The sequence below is a fragment of the Lycium ferocissimum genome, chromosome 4 (genome assembly GCF_029784015.1).
Source record: "Lycium ferocissimum isolate CSIRO_LF1 chromosome 4, AGI_CSIRO_Lferr_CH_V1, whole genome shotgun sequence".
Taxonomy (NCBI): domain Eukaryota; kingdom Viridiplantae; phylum Streptophyta; class Magnoliopsida; order Solanales; family Solanaceae; genus Lycium; species Lycium ferocissimum.
In genome coordinates this window covers 70,960,349-70,979,877 of record NC_081345.1, presented here as the reverse complement: position 1 = coordinate 70,979,877, position 19,529 = coordinate 70,960,349, and the positions used below count along the sequence as shown (strand labels likewise).

The following is a 19,529-nucleotide window of genomic DNA, read 5'->3' as shown; positions in this document are numbered from 1 at the left end:
ATCGTAACAGACAACATTCTGTTGGCGAACCGTTGCAACACATGTTTAGCAACAAATATATGCTGATTAGCGACGGAATACGTCCGTCACTAAACGCTATTTTTTTTGTAGTGGTGGTCTGTCTAAAAAGTGTGTGCTCCCTTTTATTTAAGTTTGAGCTTGTGGAAACCTGTTTTTTTTTTTTTTTTAAAATGCCAACACTTAGCTTATACATAGTCAGAATATGTTATACTTGAGTAAATGGAATGGGATTAGGAAGTCATTAACAAGAGGTGTTCACTTAATTATGTGGGATTATAGGTGTGACTTACACAGGATAAAAATGGGGGGACAAGACTTAGAGTTTCTAGTCAAACTCAGTCGAATCTCTTGCTATTTTGGTTGCTGGGGTTCCCCTATATGAAATCATATGCTATGGGACCCTCTAGGATAAATAAGAGGATTAATACACTTAGGCTATTCAAATTTGCAGAAGCAGTTTTTTTTTTTTTTGTAAAATCTTAAAGTTTCTTCATTTCAAAAGAGTTGAAATTTGTGGTTAAAGATTGTGTGTTTGAAGTATTGACCTTACTGAGTTGATTTCCATGAAAATCCTATATCGTTTTTCCCTTGTGTGTTGCTAATATAAGTACTGTACTGGGTGTATACAGAATATACATGACTTGTGTACACCATAGTGTATACAAGGAAGTATATTATGTATGCCCTTTGAACAACTTCTGAAACATGTTTGTTTATGACAAGTTTTGGCCAAATCTGCCCCTTCCCCTTTTTTTATTCACTTTGTGGGGCCTGCTCTGATTTTTCAGTGCTTGACCTGTTTGGGCCTAGTCATATCTGTTCTTTTTAGGCTTTGAGGAAATTGTACTCGTTGTTTGTCTAAAATTTGTTAAGGATATATATGGACTGCGTACGTGTATCTGTGTACCCATGTCTACTTTAATGTTTACTCAGTCTTTAAATTTCTTCTTAGTCGCATAAGATAGTTTAGATACTTTCTAACCCTCAACTTCTTTTTTCCCCTTTTGTGTTGGCATGTGAAACATCGTGGGCCATTTGGGCTGCTCTTTTGCATTGAAACCTGTTGGGCCTAAGGCCCAACGTCACAATCTTTGATCGAGTCCGCGTAAAATGGAAAAGGAAGCTTATATTTGCGGAAGGCCCAGCCAATGGGTGAAAATGGCACTAATAAACTTGGGCAGGCCCATCAGTTTATCAAATATTTTCACTCTTTCTCTTTTCCTATTTTTGATATATCTGGCATGTACATATTGTATACATATTGAATGTGCTAATATTGAAACCCTGTCGATGTAGAACTTAGGAGATATTTAGTAATTTAGGAAGTTTCCAAATTGAATTAAAACTCGATTATTTGCTAGCATAAAAACCAGAAATCACTACAAAGATTTTGAGTTTTAAAAAAGAAAAAAACTACTACTCTTAACACTGTGTTTGAATATAAAGAATGAGGAAGAAATGGGATGTGGTTCATTTTGAATTGATTTAAAGTTTGAATGGGGCAAAAACGTTTTCTTCAAAGCATAAGTAGCAGGTTTGGGCCTTAAGCCCGTGATTCAAATGATCAATTGTTAAAAACTATGTTTTCAGATTTGGCTTAAAGGAATGTGTAATGGGCTGAACCAAAAAGGCAAAATCTTTGGGCAATTATGATAAAAAAAAATTTAAAAAAAGGTCTGGGCTTGAACAAAATGTTGAATGGAAGATAAAGGCTGTTTGGGCCTGGAAGCCCACAGTAGACACGGACTAAAAAATGAGACTGTTTTGGACTGTGTTGGACCAAAATTATTTGGATTGGGTTATGATGGTGATATGGACCTGGATCTTAAAAATATCATTGACTTATGAGCTTCAACAATTAAAATGGGCCTAATCTTAATGAATTTGCATTTTTATATATGTATATATATAAAATATATACATAAGTATAAAACGGAGATATACTCCATATTTTCATACGTATAAAACCCGTAGGTACTAAACCCATTTTGTTAGGACTAGAATAGTAACGACTCTACTCGGGAGAAATCCCGAGTGTGTCCCAACAAAGTGAGTTGAACACTTACGTGGATTTTCTAAACCAAAACCCCTTTTTACAAGGGGACTTTTTTGCCGAATTTTTTCTTGAAATAGTGATATAAATGAAAAAATGACATTTTTGCGGAAAACTAAACACTTTTAAACAAATAACTACATTAATCACACATTGAAGCTCGTAGGTCAACCGTATTCTACGGATCTTTAATACTAGGGTGCGTAAAATCTTCCCTAGGGGATCACCAGAACCCTTACCTCGAACTTAGGTCCAAAAGATTTTTTTTATTATTTCGAAAAAATCTTTAAACCCGATTTTCCTAGTTTTCCATAATAAATTAGGTGGCGACTCTAAAACACTAAAATCCAATTAGAGCACCAACAACCTCGTAATAACTTTTATGCTTTAACCCACGTAAAAATGAACCGTAATAGCTAGGCCAACGCACGCGCCCCCACGCGCGACGCGTGTCCAACATGGGTGGCCCATGCCTTCTTCTGCGCAGTTTTTGGTAAAACGGGCATAATTTATTGTATAGAGATCCGTTAGGGCTCTAGAATATACCATTGGAAAGGTATTTCCATGCACTACAACTTTCATTAAGGGAACTTTTCCAAATTCCTAACTAATCTAGGGGTTATGGTTGCCCGAAGTAGGCCCCTCGGCCACTTTCGTAAAATCGGTAAACCCTCTAAATTTCGTTTTACTCTCTTAATACGAGTCATACCTTAGTCTGAGGACCCGAGGTGTTACATAGTGTTTGCTAAGGAGACTAATGAAATAATACCTCTACTACAAATGATTGATACAGTAGCCTCGGCCTCCACGACTGAGCCGGTTGAGAATATAATAGCTTCACCAGGGGAAAAGGTGAAGGAACTATTTCCAGAGTTGGAAAAAGTGACTGATATAGGGCCAGGAGAGGGGGGAAAAGCTACTACTAAATTAGCTTTGTGGATGAGCCTCTTTCAAAAGAACTGATTAGCAGCAAATGATATGACTCTGATCTACATCCCTCCTCAAATTGTTAATGGCCAAATGGTAGTGCAATCAGAGAAGACTGCAGTGGATGCTCATTGGAAAAATGGAATCGAGCACTAATTGATGTCATGACCCAAAATCTCAAATGGCCGTGAGGTCACCTATCCTAACCCATAGGCGAACCCAAATGAAAAGCAAGTCTCAAACTATGAAATTAAGAGCGAAAATTAAAAGAAAACAACCCAATGTACTACATATGTCTTAATAACTAAAATATGAACAAGTCTAAGTTCAAGACCTTCCCAAGACTTGGAAGTCATAAGTACAATGATCCAAAATACAAATCATAAATAACTACATGACACTGTCCGAAATGGAGAAAGATAGAAAATAAAAATAGGAAAGAAGTTCGGTGCTGTGGGACCATCATCAGCTCACCCTAGACTCCAACATATGCTCCAGCGATCAGTAGAATCTCAACGTCTACTCGTACCCGGATCTGAACCTGCACACAAAAGGTGCAGCAAGTGTAGAGTGAGTACGGGAAGCACGTGTACCCAGCAACATCATTGACCGACCCTAAACTATAGTGGTAACGAGGGTTGGCACTTCTGATACTCCTCTTCTTGCTTTGTTAGTTTTAGAATTCAGATTTAATAAGCATTTAATAAGTAAATAAGATTTCCACAATTCATTCAAATCATAAGGTCCCTTCCTTTTTAAGTATAATCGTAAAGATTTAACATTTTCACCAATTAAGACAAGTTATAGTCATAATGCTTTGAGCTTTCCCTCAATTAGAACATGTATGGGAATAAAGATCCAATTTTCCATCAATTAAGAAAAATAATGTACAAAGATTCCATCTTTATATCAATTCAGACAAGTATAAGTGTAAAGGTCCCATCTTTGTATCAATTATATCTGTTATAAGCATAAAGATCCAATCTGTGTATCCTTTAACACACATATGGCATGGAATCAAGTTAAACAAGCATAAATGGTATGAGATGTAAAGGAATGTATGCAATTCAATGGTCATATGCACCTGTATACACGCGCTCATGTATTAGGATTCACGTAACCCATGGGGGACTCATGAGGTCCATATACACCACTGGGAATACCAGATCCTTCAAATCATATTGGATATCAGCACTTAGGCTATAATATTATCATATACCCACCCAGAAATGCCAAATCTCCTAGATCACATCGGGTACCAGCCCTTAGGCCATATCATAACTCTGTCCATGTACCGTATCTAATATCCGGCTTCAAAGGCCTCTCTCTCGTGTCTCATCATTCAGATGCTAATAATATCATGAATGAATGTAATGGATATGCGTACACCCAGCAAATGCATAATACTGATTTAATTTATGAAGACAAGTCCTTTTTCTTAACTTAACGGAGATATGGAGTGATGAATGCAAATCAAGTCATTATTCATCATTCTTCAACCAATAGTGTCCAACGTAGCCCAAATAAGCAACAATCATATCAACCTAAATGGAATTATCCACCATTTTTCATGGCCTGAAGGCTAAATACATAATCTTCGTCGCTTAGCATAATTATTTTCTCTTTTAGTTACCCATACAGTTACACCGGTACCCGCACAAGTGCTCATCACCTCATGAATATAGGACCCTCAATTCACCATTACGCCCCTTCATTAAATTAACCAACACATAACACTAAATAAAGGGTCTAGTAAGTCTCAACTTGCCTTAGATTTGAAGTCCCGTAGCTTACGAACGGATTGTCGTTCGTCAATGCCTCTAAATGATCCTAATATCGCTCTGAGCGAATATTAAGCCTTCTGAAAGCTCTCCCGCATCTAAATTTTCCATATGAGTTCAATATAGTCAAAATAGTATTCTACGAGGTCAGACGAGTCCAACAATACCCATATTGCTATATTGTATTTCTGAACTCAAAAATGAACCCAAAAAGGTAATCTCGAGCCCACAAGGGAAAAACTGAAATTTAAGCATAAATTAATCTTACCCATAGTCTAGATAGTTCATATCCTAAAAATGCCATGATACTCTAACCAAAAATGGATCCTCAATTTCATAAATCTCAATAACCATTCTTATTAAAAATCCTAGGTTATAAGTTGAAATCATGGAAGAAACCTCTAATTAATGGATGGAAACATGGGGAAATGAATAGATTAAGGTTAGATCCTTATCCCCCAAGTCGAATCTTGAAGAATGCCCTTGAAATCTCTCAAATCCGAAGTCTAGAACTCAAAATATGGAAGAATGAAATGTTTTCACAAACTTGGACATTTAATACTGTCAAGGTTCTTCGAAAATACGACCCCTGGCTCGCAAAAGCAAGCTCTGCATTTGCGACACACCCATTGTAAATGCGAAAACCCCAACCCTGACCAATCCTTGTAAATGCGAGCAGGACCATGCAGATGCGGCGCTCGCAAATGCGAACTAGTGCGATGACACCAAACATCAGTTGAACCAGATTTTTCTGGTTCTCACAAATTCCCGATCCAACACCCGAAACTCATTGTGAATTCTACAGACACAAACTAAATATGCATTTCTTTCATAAAACACCCTACGAACTAGCTTGCGCATTCGCAATTCCCAAAACAGGTTGTCTTGACCCGGTGCTGACCATGGTCAACTCCAAAATATCAAAAACTCAACTTTTCAACCAATGACCCAAATCACACCTGAACACCTCGGGAACCAAACAGAAGGCTTTGTTAAGTCAAAAATCACATTCCAGACCTAATGGAATCGATGAAACTCAAAATGACGCATTTATCCCCGATGTCACTTTAGTCAAACATCTTCATTTCTTTAACTTAGAAAACTCAATTTTTCACTAAAACCAATCCAAAGCCCACTCGACTACCTTGGGAAGCGTATCACCCATCCCTGCAAGTCATAAATATTGAAATAAAGCTACCGAAAGGGTATTATGGAGAAAAATAAGGCAAAAGCTTAAAATGACCAAGCGGGTCGTTATATTGTATATGTCAACAGGGAAACCCCTAGATATAATGTAATGAAATGATACATTGCTATGAATTGGGGGAATATTGGACAACTTGATCTCTTGTATCATGAAGAGGGTTACTACATAGCTAGAATCCAAACAATAGATGAAAAAATGAGGTGTTGTACTCTGGGCCTCTCACAATCAGCACTAAACCCATTATGTTAAAGCCATGGTCACTGGAATTTGGCTTCTGTAGAGAATTACTGCAGAATTTCCGCTTTGGATCAAATTTTTGGGCTACCTATGAGTTGGTGGGAGGCTGAATCGCTTATTAGGATAGCAAGTGTTGTGGGTAAACCGTTATTTGCTAATGAGTGCACCACAAAATAGACTAGAGTATCATTTTCTTGCATGTTTATTGACGTGGACATCACCAAGAATCTTACTAATGAAGTACCTATCCTAGAGCCCAGGGAAAGAAGTTTCAGCAAACTGTTACTTATGATTAGAGACTGGTGTTTGTGACAAATGTTTGGTTATTGGACACAAATGTGTTGCACCAAAACCTCAAGATCTTCCACCAGTGGCTCCAAATAGAAGAAGAGAATCTAGGAAAGTAAATCAAGTGTGGAAATCTAAAAGGGTGGTGATCTCTGTAATAGTTATAGCAGGGGATGAAAATACATAAGATATTGCAGGGCCAAGTAGTGGTTACACCACTATATCAAAAACAAACCAAAAATCTCCTAAGAGACAGGTCACTGCCGCAACAACATCCCAATTGCCAACACAACTAGTTGTCAGCAACCCAGTGGTGAGTACATTAAATTTTCCTGACTTGGTATCACCTAATGGGAAGAGTGCTAATAGAAAGGTCCAAGTAAGTACCAGTGTCACCAAACTGCCTCTTGATAGAGGTGGAACACATCCTTAATGAATTGGAAATTCTAGAATATTAGAGCGATAAATAAGAGACACGTACAAAAGGAATTAAAAAAATACATGAGGAAAAGAAGAATTATACTAGCATGCATTGTAGAAACTAGGGTTGAAATAAGGAGCTCAGTATATGCATTGTCAAGTGCAAGGAAGGGAAAGTAGTGTTAACTATTTGTTGGTAGTGGTGTATGGGTTTAATTTTATGAATCAGAGAAAGAACTAATGAAAAAGATTATCTGAATGTGTTAGCGGAGTTGAGTATATGCATTGTCAAGTGCAAGGTAGGGCAAGTAGTGTTAACTGGTTGTAGTGGTGTATGGGTTTAATGCTATGGATCAGAGAAAGAACTTATGGAAAAGCTTATCTGAATGTGTTAGTGGAGTTAATATTCCATGGTTATACTTCAATGTTGTTTTATACTCTAATGATATAATATGAGTAACCTGTGTCTAATGCTGAAGCTCTGGATTCCGAGTTGATTGTATCACAAATATTATGGTCAATGAATTCTCTTGGAAATGGGATTACTATACATGGTCTAATAAGCAGGATGGGGTGGATCGGCTTTGTAGCAGAATAGATAAAGCATTTGTAAATTTTGAATGGATGATGAAATGGGGCCAAGTGACTACTGAACATGATGTGCCCTTTATTTCTGATCATGTCCCTATGATACTATGTTTGCAAACTAGTCAAATTCCTACCTAAGTACCTTTCAGAATTTTCAATGTATAGAATGAACATGAACATTTTCTACCACTGGTGGCATCTATCTGGGGCCAGAAGCTGAGAAATTCTACAATGGAGAACAAATGGTGGAAACTTAAGGCTCTTATACTTGGCCTTAAAAATATGAACGATAAACACTTCAAAGGCATAATCAGAAACTTGAAGATTCTAAGCTGACACTAGAAGGAATATAGAGGAAAATCTGACAACAGTGCATTGAGGAGCTACTGAACAAGGAGAAGCAACTATCCTTAGGTCTAGAAAGATGGTCAACTATTGAGGATCGTGACCTCAAGCAAAAATTCTAGGCACCATGGATAAAGCTTGGAGACTCTAACCCAAAATACTTTGCAGCTGTTGTGAAAGAAATGAGTCAGAGGAAGCAGATCTCAAAACTTACATATCTAGCTAGTGCTAACCTGACAAATCCAAAGGCAATCAAAGAGGAAATCCAACTTGTTTACAAAGATTTAATAGGTCGGAAGAAAGAGTAGTAAATACAGTGATTATGAAGAACGGTCGTTTCGTCAATCAGCAACAAAAACTGGCACTGTGTGCACCTGTGATGGAAATAGAGATTTATGAGGGCTTGGCTACTATTTGGAATGATAAAGGGTACTTATGGTTTTAATGTGCTCTTTTTTTTTAAATCCTTGCAATTATCAAGTCTGAAATATATATGATTGTGAGTGAATTCTTTGAAATTGGTAATATGCTTAGGGGCTTTAATTGCACTACTCTTACCTTATTTTCTATCGTTGCTAACCCCTCCATAGTTAAAGACTTTAGACCCATAGCCCATTGCACTATCCTATATGAAGTTATTGCCAAAATCCTAGCTGACAGACTCCATGATGTCATGCCTATATTATTTGTGAAGCTCAGGCGGGCTTCATCTTTGGTAGGAAAATAATTGATAACATTGTATTAGCTCATGAGCTAATTAAACCTATAGTAGAAAACACATTTCAGCTAGGTGCATGATAAAAATAAACCTTCAGAAAGCACTTGATTCTGTTGAATTGAGTAAGTATTGGCCAAGGCATAATATATATCTTTAAGCCTCTCTTGGCTTTTCTTGAAATTCGTTTTGATGTTCTTCCACAGGAGGTAGATGCAAAAACAATGTGCCATTGTTGGATAAACAACTGTAGTGGCATTTAGGATGTTGTCATGCCTATCAGACACTATGCACATTCCTTCTCGAACCCCATAAGTATCCTTGATTTGTTAGAAGAACCACGTCCAAGATGCGTCATTCTCTTAATCCACTAATGCAATGCAAGGGGAAAAATATGACCTGCAAGTGAGGAAACAGATAACTGTGTCTACACAACTGATATATTTATACATTTATACGATGAATATACAAACTGCAAGTACCATTCACATCATATGTTGAAGCAATAAGTATTGTCCCTCTGAATGTTGCTTTAAGAAAGCTCCCGTCGACAACCACTAAAGGTCTGAAATATTCCCATCCTTTTATAGATGCATTGAGTGAAACATAACAATAAAGGAAGTGTCCATCCTCCGATTTGTGCAACCTTATAACAGATCTCGAATTTGTATGTGCTAGCAGATACAAGTACTTTGGCAGCTTACTATATGACTCCATAGGGTTCCCTCTTATTAGTTCCAATGCATTTTCTTTTGCTTTTCATGCCTGCATATAGGTTAGCTCACCGGAGTAATCCTTTTGCATGTCATTTATTATATCCTTAGGTGTATAAACTATCTTCGGATCACCAAATTTGTTCATTAATACTTGCAACAACAGTCAAACTAGCTTGACACTAGTTTATGTATAATTACAGCATGTTGCACGAATGAACTTCATTGAATGTTCAAACCTTGAATATATTAGCATTGTGTAAGCTTGATGATTTGAAACACCACGAGCAATTTTCATCGACACATATAAGGCAGTACCTAGTAAACACAGAACCGTTAAAGAAAAATATACACTGATTATACAACCAAGTTACATTAATATGAAAGTTATACCTTGACGCACTTGATTTTTTCACCTTGAATTGAAACTGTTTGCGGATAGAGTAGCGCTTCATTACTTTGGCAATGGTATCCTTGTTTATGTAAAGCTGACCCTTCTCAACTTCCAGGTGAAAACAATTTTCAATATTGTCACCTACATGCTCTTTGATACCTTCATTGTACTCTATGCTCTCACACTTGATCATTTGAATTGTATTTGGATTGTATATATCATGTATACTACTAGCAACAGAAACAACATTGTTGTACCTTTGATTTATAGATGGTTCTTTCACTGTTACGATAAGTGGATAGGCAGAGATTTCTGAATTTTTTGTTTTCAATTGAATATACACACAAACACTCATGCTATTATGTATTAACAATGCTGGACATTGATCACTTAGAATGTATTTGATTTCCACCAGATCTACTTTGGTATCCATGCCAATTTGTTTTGAAACAATAGCAATTAAATCTTCAAAATCGAAATAGAATCAATAACAACTGCATCAGCCACATAATTGACATATCTTTTGTTAGTCTCCCGCTCACCTTTGTGTTGAATAAGAATTGCGAAACTAGCCATGAATATTTTTTTTTGAAATTGATGATGAAATCAGCTGAGACATTGGATGCTTCAATTGTTGTGAATAATTCGCTGTTTCTATCAACCCTAATTTATTATCTATGTATCGATTAAGGAAAGATGTATCGATTATGGAAGGAGGTAGAGATTGGCTCCATCACGTTTGAAGAGCAGTTAGTTTCCATGTTTGAATCTGAGAAAACCGTTGGCTGACAAATTCGTTATAAGGCTTTTAGTTTGGGCCAAATGACCGCGCGTTTTAAGTGTTTGGGCCATTACTCATGTAAACGTGAAGTGGGCTACGACGGATGAAAACTAGATCACTGGGATGTATATATGCGAATTTTTCCCTTTATTGTTTATATCTCTTGTATATATGAAAGTTTTCCTTTATTGTATTTTTTAGGATTTTGACTAACTATCTTTGTATATTTTGGACCAAAGTGAATCCCCAGCAAATAGAGACAGCGTCTATAGTTTTTTTTTTTTTTTCTTTAAATAGGTGTCCATAAGTTGATTTCTGATCCAACGAGTTTTTTTAGGTATCCATCAATTTTTTTTTTTCAAAAGCAAATTAGCTAAAGTTATTTGCAGTAGTCAATGACCCTATGCTTTGCTATTTTGATTTATTCCACACTTGACCAAAACCAATCTGGTCATTGTGGTATCAAGAACACATTTCAAGTTTCAAAACTTTGTTAAAACCAACATTTATTATCGGATGGAGTGAAATAAATGGCGAATCATTATGGGTGTGTTCGGTACTAAGGAAAACAGTTTCCGAAAAATATTTTTCAATATTCTCATGTTCGCTTGGTAAAAAATTTTGAAAAATATTTTCTTTAGAAAAACAAGTTCCATAAAATGAGAAAAATAACTTCCCTAATGAAAGTAAGGAAAACAAGTCTCATAAGTGACATTCCACCAACGATCCCAGCACCACCCAACCCACCCCCAACCACAAACCCCACCAAACCTCCACCACTCCTCCCACCACCCCACGCACCCCCAACCCACCGCCCAACCCCCCACCCCCAACCCCTCGATTTTTTTTTTTTTAAAATAGTTTTAAATCTTTCTTTTTTCTACACCACCCATCCCCCCCCCCAACCACCCCCGACCCACTCCCCTCTCAAATTTTCTACTTCATATACTTCCTCCGTCCCAAAAAGATTGTCTTCCTTTCCTTTTTAGTCTGTCCCAAAAAGATTGACACCTTTCTATATTCAGAAACAATTTAACTTTATGAGATGATTTACAGCCACACAAATATCTAAGACTTGTTTTGGACCACACATTTCAAAAGTCTTCCTTTATTTCTTAAACTCTGTGTCAAGTCAAACTAAGAAAATATTTTTTGGGATGAAGGGAGTATTTTATTTTGCTTTAATAATTTTTTTATAAAAATGGAAAATTTGCATGGTTAACTTGGTGTGGGGTGGGTAAGAAAAAAATTTCATTTTTTTATAAAGCTATTATAAAAGTAAAATAAAATATATGAAATAGAAAATTTTGGGGGGGGGGGGGGGGAGGAGGGGTGGAACGCGGGGTAGGGTGAGTGAAGAAGAAGTGTGTTCGAGGGTGGTGGTTGGGTGAGGGTGGGATTTGGTTTGGGTGAGGTGGGTGCTTGGAGTCGGTGGTGGATGGTGGGGGTGGGTGTGGGGCGGCCGGGGTTGGTGGGGTTGGGGGTGGGGTTTCGGTGGGTATTTTTCAAAAAATGTTTCTACTAACCAACCGAACTTGAGAAAATAAGTAAGAAATTCACTTATTTTTCCACTAACCAACCGAACTTGAGAAAATAAGTAAGAAATTCACTTGTTTTTCCACTAACCAACCGAATATGAGAAAATAAGTAAGAAATTCACTTATTTTCAGGATAACATTTTCTCCGTACCGAGCACACCCTATCAGTTTAACCACATTTCTTTTCAAATCCAAATTCCGAAAAGGAACGTTAGTTTCAATCAAGTAATTTTAGAAGTATTTCATATTTCTTACATCTCAATTGGTTTTCATTACAAGTGCTTAGTAAAAATTTGAGATTGCATTCTATTAAACTAATGACAAGATCAATTTTAAATTATAGTAAAGAATCATTTTTTTAAATACAGCCAAATTATGAAATTAATTCTCTAGTTGAGTTGATGGAATAATTGAAGTGCCAAATGTACGATTTATACAAAATCAGTTTTGAAACCCGTTTATAAACAAAATATAGTATTTTAGCCTCAAAAATTTCAAACTCCACCGGTAACCGCATTTGTGGATTTCTCGAGAAGCCTAACACTTTCCTCCAGAAATTATTTGAATGCTTACCCTTTTGCTATGATTTTTAAATGTTTTAAAGGTTTAAATCATCTTCTTTTCAAAACGGGTTCCTAGTTCCCGAAATAAATATTAGGTGGCGACCCTATTGTTTTTTTGAAAGCGATGTTATTTGATTCATTTTTAACGAGGTTTTAAAAATGGATCGTAACAGTTAGTATAAAGGATTTAGAGGACAACCTTGTGACATATGATTTTTTAACTAATTATTAATAATTCAATTACCATTTAATAATAAGCATTTATTACTTAATAATTTATTATATTATGAAAATTATTATAAAATATTATTCCTTTATAATTTTTCTCTTAAAAATAAAATTTAATTTGGTGATAGATTTGTGATAAACTTATTTGTTTCTAGTCTATCAAACTTATTTGTTTCTAGTCTATCACTATTGTGACAGATTTAACCTTTGTCACATCAAATATTTGCGATTGATTAGCAAAATTTGTCTCTAATAAGAAGGACACTCTGTCAGAAATCTATCACAAATGTTTGTGACTCCATCGTAAATACTTTTCGACGGGTGATTTGTCACAAAGTGAAATTTGTGACGGAATTGCGATGGATTCTTCCGTCACATTTCTAGTTTATCTTGTAGTAATTTGTGTGGCTAGAAATCATTCCATTAAGGGTAAAAGGAGAATTTTAAACTTAACAACAACAACATACCCGAGATAATTCCACGGGGGGGATATGGGAAGGCAGAGTGTACGTGTACCTTACTCCTATCTTGTGACGGGTAGAGGTTGTTTCTGATTGACCCCGGCTCAAGGAGAGATGAAAAAGTATCAATCATAACAAACAATAATGATAAGCAGTAATAGCAGTGAGAGAATAAGATAACGTAGTAAAAGAAACAATAAGATAGTATTAGAGATTTAAGAATAAGCAAACGTAACAAAGATACTACTACTCCTAGTACGGAAAAGAAATCCATGCGCAACCTATTAATCCTCTACCCTGATACTCGATCTCTACACACTTCTATCCAAGATCATGTCCTCGGTAAGCTGAAACTGCGTCCTATCCTGCCTAATCACCTCTTCCCAAGACTTCTTAGGCCTACCTCCTCCTCTTCTTAGCCTAACAACATGGCCAGCCTCTCACACCTCCACACCAGAGCATTTGCAAGTCTCCTTGCACGTGTCCGAACAATCTTAACCTCCTTTCCCGTAACTTGTCCACCATGAAGGTCACTCCTACCTTGTCTCGAATTACTTCATTTCTAATGCTATCTCTCCTAGTATGCCCACACATCCATCTCAGCATCCTCATTTTTGCTACCTTCAACACTCTGCCCCATACAACATATTCGGTCTAACCACTTTGTATAACTTGCCTTTAAGTCTTGACGGCACCTTCTTATCACATAAAACGCCGGAAACGAGCCTTCATTTCATCCATCTCGCTCAATATGATGCGTAACATCCTTATCAATCTCCCCATTACCTTGGATAACTGCCCTAGGTATTTGAAACTACCTCTCTTGGAGATGACTTGGGTATCAAACCTCACTTCTCGTCCGCTTCCTGAGTCACACCACTGAACTTGCACTCCAAGTATTCTGTCTTAGTCCTATTCAACTTGAAACCTTTAGACTCCATGGTCTGTCTCCACACCTCCATCTTTGTGTTAACATCGCTTCGCGTCTCATCAATCAAAATTATGTCATCTGTGAATAACATGCACCATGGCACCTCATCTTGAATGTGTTGCGTCGGGACGTTCATTGCCAAGGAAAATAGACACGGGCTAAGTACGGATCCCTGATGCAGACCCATTATGACAGAAAGGGTTCTGAGTCACCTCCCACTGTCCTCACCCAAGTCTTGGCTCCATCATACATGTCCTTAATCACTTTAATGTATGCTACAACGACACCTCTAGCTTTCAGGTATCTCCAAAGATCCTCCCTCGGGACTTTGTCGTTTGCCTTTTCTAGGTCAACAAATACCATATGCATGTCCCTCTTCCTCTCCCTATACTGCTCCACCAACCTCCTCACAAGGTGAATGGCTTTTGTGGTTGACCGCCCTGCATGAATCCGATCTGGTTCTCAGAAAGACACCTTCCGTCTCATACATACTTCCACCACTCTCTCCCAAACTTTCATCATATGGCTCAACAACTTGATACTCATATAGTTGTTGCAATTTTGGATATCCCCCTTGTTCTTGTACACAGGAATCATTCTACTCCACCTCTATTCTTCGGGTATCTTCGACGTCCTAACAATGACATTAAACAACTGAGTAAGTCACTCCAAGCCTGCCCTGCCCACATTCTTCCAAAACTCCACCGGGATTTTGTTCTGCCTGGTCGCTCTTCCCCTGCTTATCTTATGCATAACCCCTTCCATCTCCTCAACCTTAACACGCCTACAATACCTAAAATCACGACAACTCTCAGAGTGCTCCAATTCACCCAAAATGGTGTTCCTGTGCCCCTATTCGTTCAAGAGTTTATGGAAGCATGTTTGCCATCTTCGTCTAACATGCGCATCTTCCACCAAAACCTTGCCTTCTTCGTCTTTGATACACTTCACTTGATCAAGGTCACGGGCCTTCCTCTCCCGTACCTTGGCTAGCCTGTTTAAGCATACATTGTTTCTAATTAAAGAAAGGTGACATTCGACATTTCTGATGGATGCCTTGTATTTCTCAATAAGTTGTTTAATAGTTGGCATGTTGAATCGTATACACACTATGAAGATTTGGTTTAGATTGATCCTAAACGAATAGTTATGAATTACTTCTATTTAATAGATTATTCAATTCGAAGATAAAATGTCAAATCACAGATTTGTGCGAAATTCATGTTATTTTCATTCAACCACTACAAGATCAACAATTTCATAATTTTGGGATAGACTATAAGGAAAAGCGTGCCACATAAATTGAGATGAAGGGAGTAATTTTGAACTCGACATACAAAGTCACTATATGATGATCCACATTAATCATTCATAGAAATTTGTATTTTATTTTTTATATATATTTGCTTACTCAACTTTGTTTTTATATAAGTAATATATATTATTTTATAATGTGTACTACAAGACAGGCATAGATATGCAACGTACGTGTCGAGAAACTAGTTAAATGAAAAAGTAGAAAAATAGTTAGCTTGTGAACATTTTACGAGTTTTTGGCCTAAATTATCCCTTATCTCGGAGGGTACCACTAACTTTATCCTCCAAATATAACTTTGAGTACTATTTATCCTTTTAAGTTTGCAAAAGTTGAGCATTGTATAACAAACCACAAACACCTTCCTCGGTTAAAAAACTAACAGCAACACATGCCTGCATGTGAAGTTTATATATTAAAAATTAAAAAAAGCCCCAGCTCTTTTTCACCCACAAATCAAACTATTTCCCTCTTCTTTCATGAATTGTTCTACCGGAGAAAATTACTAATTCCACAATTTCCTAAAGGACTGCAATGCACACACATATGATTCTGTGATAATTAGCTAAAAGACTACTCCATATATGCATAGTGCATACCATTGACATATGGAATAATAATCAGCAGAACGGTGCCTTAGAATTCAAACTCAGAACAATATGACAGGATCACGGACTGACACCAAAGTCGTTTTTAACCCTTTCACCCCATCTTACACACACCCAATTAGCCGTCACCCCACCCATCTCTGTTAGTTTTTTGTTTGTTAGTCTAAAATTGCTCAACTTTTATAGACTGCTCAAGGTTATATTTGTTGGACAAAGTTAGACTTACCCTCAAAGATACGGGAAAATTTTGGCCAAAAATCAACTTTTTACAGTAAAACTAGTCTTGTGAAACCAAAATTAGATGGGAATTATCTGAAACATTAAAGGAGTCATTATTGGGCTTTAAAGATATAGGCTTTAAAGATGAGTGTAGTGTGAATTGGTGGGAAAATAAAATGAAGGGAAATGAAATTCAAATAAATTTCGTTTTGCAACACTCTGTGGCACTTTTTCCCTCATTGGTGGGAGAAAACACTTCTTGTATGCTTATAAATAGAATCACCTCTTTTAGCTCTTAAAGAATCTTTAATTCTCAATGACCCTCAGTGCCGCCATCGTCAGCTTCTGGCCTCTCTTTGAGATGTGATCAAATGATCTACTGGGACATGACAATCTTTTTGGACCAAATTTATTTTCTAAATGCCAGTATTTAATTATTTTTCCAAACGGTAATGGACACTACCGAATAGACATTGCCTTTGAGTTTGTGTCTTCCCAAACCTGCGGCTATAATTCCGAGGCTCTGTCTTAGTTTTCTTCGAGTTCGCCGAAGTTCGGCAATTTGCATTGCCGTTATTGCGTCATAGTTTTCTATTCTATCATGGGAGCAATTAATCCATTAACCTTGGTAACTGTGAGGGGATTAAATTTCTTAAGGAAACATAAGAAACTTGTGGGTTCGGAAATTTTCTATTTCATCTAATTTCTGTCGTTAACATTTTTCTGGTTTTACAAAACAGAAACTGGCTTTAAAAAATCACTGGAAAGTTACTGATTGTAGTAAATTACTATTTTAGTAAAAATCTAGTAAATTACTGAATTTGAACACTTAATAGATATAACAGTCATATGCTGCAATCTATTTCCCCTAGGCTCTAGGTAGACAATCGAAGGGCAACATAGGACCATTTTGATCATGATTTATAATTATATCCTCAATAGAATCCCTCATGTCCTTTTTTGTATTTAAATGCGATATTAACTTTAATTAACGTTGAACATAATAAATTGCAGGTAATTAAATATGCACTAGTTATAGTCCGTAAAACGCTCTTGTAATTTGGTTGAGAAAAATAAATAAATAAATAAATAAATAAATAAAGAGGTCTATCGTACTATCTATCTATCTATATTATATTAAAAGTACGAAAGGACTTAGAAATGTTGATTGAACTTTTTGCCCTTCATTAAAAGACTCTACAATAGATAAAATCGTCATTTAGTATTTTCCTCATTAAATATATGTATAATTATACATAAACACTAATAATATATATTTTTGAAAAAGTAAAAAAAATCCACCGTTATTTTTGGTATATTTTTTTGGAAAAAAAAAAACCTACCCTTAGTCCCATTATTAGACTACAATTCTATTTAAGTAAAATTTGGGATTCCTTTTCTATTTATACTATGTACTATTAAACACAATGCTATTTAAGTAAAATTTGGTAGTTGGCAACTACATTGCTCCGGAAGTAATTGCAATTTTGCTCTTCCATCTATTTATTTGTTTTTTGACTGTATTGCTCTGGAAGAAGTTGTGAATTTGCTTTCTGCTAATTTTTACGTTTTATTTGTTTCATAAATTTGGTTCATTATGCCTCTATAAACATGGCAGCTAGGTTAGTTTTTTTATTTTTGGTTCTGATTTTAAGTTGTTTTCTTTTCTTCCCTAATGCTGGTTTCTCAGATTAATTGACCTTGGTGTTCCATCTTTTAATTTAAGGTAATTTTAGTTTTATTGTAACATTTTATTTCAAGGTATTGCGTAATATCTTATCTTCTTGAGAAATTTTTATAGCCTTTCAATTAGTTCTTTTGGCGTTACAAGTTGTTGTTGCCTCTAAAGATAGTGCATCATTGACTTTTTGTTACGTTAACAGAGACTATCATAATAGATAAATAACTAATGTGACTGTTGTTATCCTTTTTTCTGAAAATTTTGTAAGCAATCAAGTTTTGTATCCTTGTATTGTATATCTATGTGAACTTATTCAGTTGAACACAACATTAATTTAAACATTTTTGGAACATAACACCTCAAGATTCAAGATTGTTAGGTACATACGTTTGTTTATATCTTTGCAGGGTCCTTTTGCTTTCTTGCCTTTAGATGGTCAATGGCGGCATACTTGTAGAATTATTAATTTTGTGAACGATGCTTAATAACTTAAACGGTTAGAGAGAAAACATTTTTATCTATTTATTTATTTAAGATTTACAGCACTTTCTCTCACACTGGGAGCACTTTCTCTCACATTGGGACTAGATCTGATGACGTGCCTACTAAACTACTTTTTTAGTTGATTTTCAAGTTCAAATACTGTTATATCTTTAATTTACAAGTATTTTTTTAATTCAATTAAAATGTTATTAACAATTATTTATATGATGAAGGATCTAATTTATTAACAAAATTTTATTATTGACAAAATATACACTTGCAAGGCAAGTATGTATCTTTAATATTATTTAAATTTGGTGTTCATAATATTTACAAGAAGATTAAACTTGAAATTATACGCCAATTGCACGTCTCAAATTCTGAAAGTCCTTCTGCATTAGGATATGTCAATTAAGCATTCCTTCTGCATTAAGGACTGGAATTAGTAGGACCTTGATAGTTTTTTTTAACTATTGTTACAGGTAAAATTACGCTCATCTCAATTCTCATAACCCCAACATTTTTTTTAAAATCCTTTAACACCTACTCTTAATTCGTGTTTTATTCCGTAATAAAATAATTTATAGGTTCCTCATAACTTATATGACTATTAACCTTGCCGAGATTAACAAGGCTAAGCGTAGACCCTTTAAATATAGAGTTCGCATTTGACAAAATTGTAATTCAATTATTCTTCTAATATGCAAGAATTCAAAATCAACTAAAATTTAAGTTATTAAGTTTTTCCTTATTTGAACAATTGAACTACTTAAGAAGTCCTAATATTTATGACTTTAAAATCGATTAAGATTTCACCAATTTGATATTATTAACTCTTTCCTTATTTGAATTACGTAAGAAACCCTAATATTTATGACTTTAAAATCCATTAAAATTTTGCCACTTTAATAACTAACTGAATCATTTTTTCGTTGGATATGCAGAGGAGTATTACTACAAAAGGAATTGAATCCCCATATATATGAGTTACACACAAAAGAAGGCTTAATAGTATAATGCTTGCGACGAAGT

General features: G+C 35.8%; 1 long non-coding RNA gene across 2 annotated transcripts; it reads right to left on the bottom strand.

Annotated features, from left to right (window-relative positions):
- Positions 1-8,734: 8,734 nt before the first annotated feature.
- On the bottom strand, positions 8,735-10,444 carry LOC132054932 (uncharacterized). Of its 2 annotated transcripts, XR_009414421.1 has the most exons (4): positions 9,689-10,444; positions 9,450-9,613; positions 9,065-9,347; positions 8,735-8,981 (listed from the first exon to the last, which is right to left on the bottom strand). It is a non-coding gene; the product is annotated as an uncharacterized LOC132054932 (long non-coding RNA). The 2 variants fall into 2 exon arrangements; XR_009414420.1 differs by having other exon boundaries at positions 9,065-9,613.
- Positions 10,445-19,529: the final 9,085 nt, after the last annotated feature.